Raw genomic sequence first — 7,472 nt, forward strand, 5'->3', positions numbered from 1 at the left:
AATCAATCTCTCACTATCCAAAAACTATTGGGTAACCCCCTCCAAATGTTAGATAGCTTATTTTTCCCCACTATCAGACATTATAAAAATCATACATGTTTTGAAGACATTTATCTTTTCATGAATTCTGTGTTTCTTTGCACAACATGCTTAGTGAGTGTGCCTAAAATACAGTAGGCTGCAATGGCTGAGTTCCATTCCTGTGACTAGGTCATTAAATGAATTCATCGCTAAATGAGGAATGTTATATCGTACATATATTACAATATTCAGAACAGAGAAATGGCCAAAGGAAACTCCAACTTAATAACTTTACTTTTATTTGCATAACTCTTACATGAAGTACTGCAGTGCATAACAGAATATAAAACTATAGTAGTGCACTGTGCAGTATAATCAGTGAAAATACTGTATAAATAAGGTATACTAAACAAAAAAAGACATCGAGGCTCTACAAACAAGATGTACAGAACCATACCAAAAAATGAAAGAAAGAAAAAGATAGGTCATAAGTCTCAGTGGCAGGTCATAAGTCTGAACAATGTGCCTTGGACATAACACTGAATGGTCATTAAACAGGTGGTTCATTAAACAAGGAGTGTGTGAATTAGTCTTAAATCATCTAGGAAATGTTGGGTCCATTTCTCATGTTCTTTTGTTGTTTTTAAGGTATCTACTATTAATTGGTCACCCAAAACAGCCCTGTCTTTTAGTTCTGATGCTCTGTCCTCACATTGGTCACTTCTGCTGCCCATATATTTGATAGACTTTTTAACCTCTCGGATTTCTGTTTGGAGCCTTTTTTATGAACTGTAATACTTTCCTATGCTGGTCTTGCATGTTTTGCATCATTTTGTTTAGCTCTTTTATCTTTTTATTAGTGCCTTCTGTAGACTCACTGATTGTGTTATCTGGCCCAAAATCTTAGTAGGTATATCTTTGGTGAGCCTGCCAAATGCCTTATTGATCTGTTTTGTTATCTCCCCTGATATTATTTTGAATAATCTGAGTGTTTGGCTTTTGATTTCCTCCCCTTCATTGCCCCATGGATCAGTTTTGGGAGAGTTGGGAGTTTCTGGAGGTATTTTTTTGGCTTGTATTCTCACGTTTGTGTTTGTTTGTTTGTTTGTTTTTGTGTTAAGGCTTGAGGGTTGATTGTAATGGAAAGCTTTGTTTCTACTGTGCAGACCTCTTTAGTTGATGTCTACTTTTCAGTGGTGTCCTCTAGGAATAGCTACCTATTGGCCTTTGCCTCTGTCCCAGGATCCAACCACTTCTGTTTACAGAGATGGGAGGGTGCAACATTTTTGGCCCAGGATGCAGTTCTCCAGAAATGGGCCATGGTGTTGTTAATGACCTTAAGGCAGTCCAGAAACTGTCATCCCCAAAGAACCATTAATAGCAACAGTTATGTCACCTTGGCTATAATAATTAAATCAGCATTGATTATAGCATCAAACACAAACCAAGTATTAATAAACCTAAAGGACAAATAATGTACCATCCTTAAAGATAGGAAAGAGGTCTATAAAGACTCATATCTCTACTAAAAATAGAACAGTGTCCAACAGCAATAGTGCAAAGTTAACTAGCTGTATAGAGATTCATAAAACTAGTCATTATACTAGTAAAAGTAGAGTGGGAGAAAGAAAGAGCAAAATTTGAGAAATTAATCAATGAGACAAGAGGAGGAGGAGAAAAATGGAGATGGGCATCCTACTGAAGAGTAAAAAGGAAGTTAGCAGTGTTAGAGAACAGTCATCAGAAAGAATAAACAAGTAAAAGAAGAAAAAAGATAAACAGAGCAAAAATACAAGAAAGAAAAGAGAAAAAATTGAAAGGAGAAAAAAGAAAAGGAGAGAAATGAAATTAAAAGGGGGAAAAAAGGGGAGAAAAAGCCCCAAATCCCTCCAAAAACCCAATGTAAGAAAGATAAAAAATATTTAAAAATAAAAAAATTTTTAAAAGATTGAGTCAAAGAAAAAATTCTTGTGTTTTTGAATGAGTGGTTTCTTTCCAAGATCTGCAATCTTGGGAACCACCCAATCATGATTTTCTCCACCTAGCTCTAGGGCCTACGGGTTTCTGAGGTGCCCTCCCTGCACCAGAGGCCTCTGTGTCTGTTCACCCCAGACTGTGGTTACTGTCTAAGCCAGGGCATGTCCTTGCTCCTATGGGAAAATGGGAAACATGGTCAGCCGCCTGGTCTCTGCTGGATATAGGCCACAGCGGCAGGGACTCATGAGGACCCTGATGACTTCATGTTGACATTCCCAGGGTCCTTTCTCAGCCTAGGCATCATCTTTGGTTAGTCCTTCCCTCCGATACCCTGAGCCAAGGGGAAGCAAAATGTGAAGCCAGCTTGGAGTTAGTGGATGGCACCAGCGTGGGGTGGGGGTGGGGTCACCACTGACCTGCAGGGAACTGCCTGCCCGGCCAAGGGGAGGGTCTTGGTGGGTCCAGCATGAGACCCTGGGCTGACATCCTTGCTTTCCTCAGGGGAGGGTCACCACAGCTCTGGTGCAAGCCTGCCTGCTCACATTGTGGGAGGGATGCCTGGGCCATGTCCTTACTGGAGTTGGGAGAAGGGTAAAGTATTTTAAAAACGTTATCTTAAATAGGTGGCACCTTGGGCATTGAGTGTCTTTACCATCTGTCTTTGCCACAGTTCCTTAGTAGTTTATGAAACTTTAGAAATTATTGGTCTGTTTTCTAAAATTGAAGTAAATAATCTCACTTTGGACTGCTAGCTACTCTTTATATGGTTTTTGATGATGGGATGGTTTAAAACAATTCCCAGTTTGGCGTCTTAATAATGGTCACTGTATTAGTTACTTTTCTCTTCACTGAGATAAAATACCCAACACTCAAAGTTAAAACAGGAAAGATTTATTTAGCTCACAGTTGGTAGAGGTTTCGGCCCATAATTGCCTGGCTCCAAGGCAGGGTGGTTTGGCAGAGGGGCGTCACAAAGCAGAAGATAAGCAGCAGCAATATGCTACAAGTGACAATAGCAGCGTTATTTCTGCCCCTTTTATATTCTATCTAGACTACCAGGTTTACAGCAGGTGTCAAACTAATCAGGGGATTCATTTAGGAATCACACACCTTTAATCCCAGCGTCACACACTGTAGATCCAGCCACCTCTGAAAAAGTCTATGACCGAAGGAGGCTTTGGGGGAAAATCTAAACACAAGCCATAACAGTCAAAACTGTTGTCAATTGTATTGACAACAAAATTCTTTTATCCATGAGTAACATTGTTCTAAGTGCTCATGTGTCACTCATTTAATCCTCAAAACAGCCTTATGAAATAGGTACCAATATTACTCTATTTTCTAGATCACTGTTTTATATATATATTTTTTTCTTTCTTTTTTCTTTTGGAGATAGGTTCTCGATATATACTTCAGGCTGGCCCTCAACTCCCTATGTAGCCAAGGCTGGCCTCCAATGCATGGCTATCCTTCTGCCTCAGCCTTTCCAGTACTGGAGTTACAAGCGTGTGCCACCATGCCTGGCCACAAGTGATTTATATATACTTGCTTTAACATACATCTAAATTCAGCATTGGAAAAATAAGTCCTGTTTCGCAAGCTTTATCAGTAAGGCTCAAGTTAGCTAGTTATAAGCAGGAAATGATCAGAAGAAAGGGAAGTAGCAGCAGAAGCTTTTTTAGGGTTTCCTGAATCTTTTAGTCTCCAAATAGATGAATTTCAAATGAAAAAAGGCTTAGGCAATTCTTTTAAGCCATTGGTCAAAGGAGAATTACCTTTTGTTTACCTCTAAGTCAACAAATAATCTTCCAGTTTTTGTGAAGAGCAAGATCTGAAATGTATATAGAGGTCTTGAAACATTAGCTTTTTCTAATCTCCCAAAGAATGCAGAAGCTCAAGAACCATTCTTCAAGTTAGAAAAGAGACAAGATGTACAAATTCCAAGTTTTCTCTCAGTGGTTGACTGCCTCACCTAGCTGCGGGGCTAGGATAGCTGGCCCTAGCAGTGGCAGACAGGAAGTCTGAGAAGTAGCTCTGACCAACCCTGCCACGTGTTAATCTGGAAGCCTTGTCCCCTCTTGCTGGATTATTGTATATGTATAAGATGTTCCGATAGTGATCATTTCTTTCATATGATATGATTAAATGTAACATATTTGAATTCAGGTTCATAGTTCCAAAATTGTATCATTAAAACATCATTAAAGATAGAAGTTATATAAGATGAAAAAATGAGTCACATGAAAGCTTTGAGTCACATTTTTAATTCTAGTTAATACTTTCAATATGCTGTCTAGAACTTTTTCACTAACCTTCTCAACAAAAGGGATTGAATATCACTGGATTTAGTTCCTCTAAATGTTTTTTTGGTTTTGTTTTGTTTTTTTGGTACCGGGGATCGAACTTGAGACCTTGCGCTTTCGAGGCAGGCGCCGGAACCACTGAGCTAAATCCCCGACCCTCTAGATGTTAAGAGTAACATTTGTCCCTTCTCACCTGTTCATCTTTGAAAGTAGAAACTAGAATATAATCTCATATTACTATTTCCTTTGTATATCTGTTAAGTGTACTACAAGGCATTTAAACATCAGAAGAATTTTATAGGAAAATTAGAAATTAAGAAAACTGAGAGGAAAACTGTAACTAGATTATCAGTAGTTTGGATGTGGTTGACAAAGAGGAGGTCAAAATAATAATTAGCTGTATCTTAGAGACTGAATAACATCAAGGTTTGTAAGTCATTGATAAGTCAGACTGAAAAGGTTGTACAGTAGTATTTGTTATCTTCTCTCCAAAATTTAATGTTCCTTTTCCTGAATATATCATTACTTTGACTCAGTAGTTTTGTGCCACCCAAGTAATTTGTAATTATCTTAACTGCCTTTTAAAGAAAGGTGATTAAGTGCTTTACTCATGGTCACTTTTTCCATGTTCTTTCGGTTAAAGAACAACTTAAACATGGCAAGGCTGCCACATGCCAAAGGTCACATAACCTGTAGGTATAACCAGGTTCACTAGTTATGAATGTAGTGCAATATTTTGATTCATTAGGTTACTAAATCTAGTGATAAATTAACGACTCATTTGCCACATACCTTTCCAGTTCCATCAAAGTCACCTCATTAACCTTGTGGATGTATGCGTTTAAACCCAATTACTTCAGGAAATCATCTGAAAACACTTTCATCCTGGAGCGGAAAGCTTATGCAGGTTCGGAGAATAATTCAGAGTTTACACGATGCTTGGCTCTTTTCCCACAGGTGCAAAAGAATGAATGGCTAAAGTGATACCAGGTTGAAAGGATTTAGAGAACCAGTGCTCCGATGCTTCTACTTTAAAACAAGGAAGCAGCTCTTAAATCAGAAAAACATCTTAAGGTTTTACTTTTAAGCAAACTAGCATTAATGGAATCACCACTGTTCAAAATATTTCCGGAGCATTGGTGTGTATTTCAAAAATATTAGAGACAAGTAAAGGATAGACAACAGGAATCAGGGGGATACTGTAGATCTTTTGCAAATGAAAGAGATCTAGAGATGGAGGGGGACAGAGAAGGAAAAAGAATTAAGATTTGTTATGTGCATATACTAACTCCCTATGATGAATGTAATCACTATGACTGCAAACGTGTACTACTAAATTTTCTTTTTCAACAGAAGAAAGGTTTTTCTTTCTCGATTTCTTCTCTTTTCGTCCTTCTCAAACTCCAACCCACTAAATGGCTTAAGTCGCACTGCTGAAAGGATTTTGCTCATTTTTTCCAAAACATTTCACATCTGGGTAGCAGCCAACCATGGAAAGTTTCGAGCCCATTTAGGAGAGGAATGAAGCTGGCATCCGCGGGGCCCTGCTCGGAGCCTCGGGATCAGCTGCGAGCTCGGACCTCGGGCCCACCCCGGCCGCAGGCTCCTGTCCGCGCGTGCCCCACGCAACTCGAGGCCTTAGAGTCCCAAAGGGACGCTCCCTCATTCCAAATGGCGAGAATCCCTGAGCCCGAGTACCCGGCCCGCACATCCCGGCGGGAGCGAGGGAAGGGGGTGGTCGGACCCCACTCCTCAGCTTCGCACGTCAGAACTACCCCGCTCCCCGCCACCCGCCCAGAGCCTCAGCCGCGGAGAGAAATTTGACTGCCCCCTTAGCCAATCAGAAGCGAGGCTGAGGGCCTCAGCCAATCGCATCGGGCGGAGGGGGCGGGCCTCCGGCGTGTGCCCGCCCCCGCGGGGGTGAGCCCGGAATGTCTCCAGCCCTCCCCTGCGCTCGGCCTCAGTGCGGAGCCGTCCGCGGTCGGCGTGAGGAGCAGCAGCCGGTGTCGTAAACGGGACCGCCTCGCCTCGCCTCGCCTCAGCTCGCCTCTCCGGGCCTCTCGCGCGCCGCCGGAGCCCACGTCGCGGAGTAGCAGCAGCCCACGCCCGAGCATCCTCGGTCCGGCGCGGAGCGGGCGCGCGGCCTCGGCATGATGCGGCTGCGGGGCGCGGCGCTGCTGCGCGACCTGCTTCTGCGGCCGCCCGTCGCCGTCGGCGCGGCCCTGCGGCGGGCGCAGCCCCTCGTCACGCTGTGCCGGCGCCCCCGGCTCGGGGCCCGGCCGGCTGCGTGCCCGGCGGCCTCGCGGCTGCACCCGTGGTGGGGCGGAGGCGGCGGGCGGCCGTCGGGGCCGCGCGCGGGAGCCCTGTCCAGCTCGCCCTCGGAGATCCTGCCGGAGCTGGGCAAGGGGGGCGCGCAGCCGCAGCCCGGGGCGTCGCCGCCCGCCGCCCCGCAGAGCCCCGGCCCCAAGGACGGCCCCGGGGAGAAGGACGCCCTGGGCCACGGCGAGGGCAAAGAGCTGATGGCCGCTGGCGACAAGTGAGTGTGCGCGGGGCCCGGAGCGAGCGGCGGGCGGGAGCGGCCGAGCTTCCAGAGGAGAAAGAAAGGGATGCCGGGCGGCCTGCGTCGCCGGCGCCATGTGATTAGGCCCGCCCGGCCCGGCCCGCCCGCGCCACTTCCCCTCCCAGCCGCGGCGCGGGTCGCGCGCGGGGTGGGGCCCCGCCGGGAAAGGCCGCCTGCCCCTCCGTGGGTGATGCCGCCCGCCCTTTTCCAGCGGTGACATTCAGGAGTCCGGCGTGGAGCTCAGCCTGCAGCCTTCGCGAGTTTCCGCCCGCCTCCCTCCCTTGCCCTGCCGCCGTCCCCCTGGAAGCCAGATGTGGCGGGGTGCTCTTAGGCTCGGAGGCTGGCTCCCCGGGCGACTGGAGAGCCGGCTGGGCCTCCGGAAATAGTTTCAGAAATGAGATTAAGAGCAGTAGGGGTCATATGGCCCAGAAGACGAGGCGCGCACGCGAGCACTTGAGCACCTGCGCTGCGCGCCGGGCCTGCTGATTCTTCGAGAGGTGGACAGATGTCTTAGAAAAGTCACACAGCTAAGATGACACGTGACAGCCCTGCAAAATCTGAGTTACGCAGGTTTTTTTACTTGTGATAGAATGTTGACTCATCTTGTGTGT

The 7,472-nt window shown here is 45.8% G+C and overlaps 1 pseudogene; it reads left to right on the forward strand.

Moving 5' to 3' along the window:
* Positions 1 to 6,230: 6,230 nt before the first annotated feature.
* LOC147828240 (glutaminase kidney isoform, mitochondrial pseudogene) lies at positions 6,231 to 6,851 on the forward strand (annotated as a pseudogene).
* Positions 6,852 to 7,472: the final 621 nt, after the last annotated feature.

The sequence above is a fragment of the Heterocephalus glaber genome, unplaced genomic scaffold (genome assembly GCF_053883595.1).
Source record: "Heterocephalus glaber isolate CG9 unplaced genomic scaffold, H.glaber_assembly_v1.0 deba00001190, whole genome shotgun sequence".
NCBI classification, from domain to species: domain Eukaryota; kingdom Metazoa; phylum Chordata; class Mammalia; order Rodentia; family Bathyergidae; genus Heterocephalus; species Heterocephalus glaber.